We start from the raw sequence: 1,246 nt of genomic DNA, 5'->3' as shown, positions 1-1,246 counted from the left end.
ACACACACACACACACACACACACACACACACACGTGTTAATCTATAAGGTGCAAATCGACCCTGTCTTTTACTTGACTTCAGACTAATATGACTAAGTACATTCCTCTGCCATCAGGTCCAGGTGAGAACCCACCCTGTCCACCTCAATCAGAACAGATAGAAAAGCTGGAAATTGTTGCCTCAAAAGCTGATTATAAATCAAACAGATTGCACAGAGGACCAGGAGGAGCTTCTCCATGAATACTGCCAAAGCTATTTCAGAGTTGTGCCTTAGCCTGAGTCTTGTCTGTGTGACTTGTATAGTAAGATATGATTAGGTACTCCTGGAGCCACATTATCACTGCTTACCTAGGAAGAAGAAATTTAACATCACTGTTGGGTTTTTTTGTTTATAATGTTGGTCATAAGGAGAGGTGTATTAAAGTCTGTCAATACATTAAAAACATTACAGATGGAAAGAACCAATCCCAGCCTACCATGATCTGTACAAGCAGCAATATGTGCCATGAACCATAATAAAAATAACTGCAATAAAACATAGCTCTTTTCTAATGGCTATATAAGGTATTCATTATAATTCACTCTTCTGCACTGTATTTTCTTGTTAGCTTTAAAAACAGGTGATTCACATTTTAGGAAAAAAACACAGGTCATGCTTTTTTTTTTATTCGATTAGATTATAACTACAAATCTTTAGGTTCTTCATACATATTGAACTACTTGAAGTTCTGCTGTCATATAACAATAACTACTCAAATCTTATTTATCAGTTTCTCAGGATTTCTATTTATTAGCTCTGTTTAATGTACGTACTGTCAGTGTTATTCTAGGAAGGTTGTTATTTCTTTGTTACCCCCAGAAGTTTAACTCAAGAGCTCTGTGATACCTTATGGTCAAAACTCACCTAATAGTACCTCCCAGTCACAGCTACATTATCTTGGTAATTAATCACCGTCAACTCACACATTTTTCAATTAGTCTTCTAATAGTAATAATAATGATAGGAAGATGCATCAAACTACTTATTCTTCAGATATTGTTTACATTTCTACTGCAGGCTTCAAATGAATGTAGATGACTATGACATATTTTATTTTGTTGCTACCAATCTAAAAAAAAACTTGTTTTCACCATTTACTATACAGTTTAAAATAAATACACACAGACATAAATTCATATTTCTTAAATACAGTACAGACAAAAATTAAAATAATAGAATAGTGTGACACACACACACACACACA

This window comes from Gavialis gangeticus, unplaced genomic scaffold, assembly GCF_001723915.1.
Source record: "Gavialis gangeticus isolate Ggan-Ray unplaced genomic scaffold, GavGan_comp1, whole genome shotgun sequence".
Classification (NCBI taxonomy): domain Eukaryota; kingdom Metazoa; phylum Chordata; order Crocodylia; family Gavialidae; genus Gavialis; species Gavialis gangeticus.
This window is presented reverse-complemented; position numbering follows the sequence as displayed.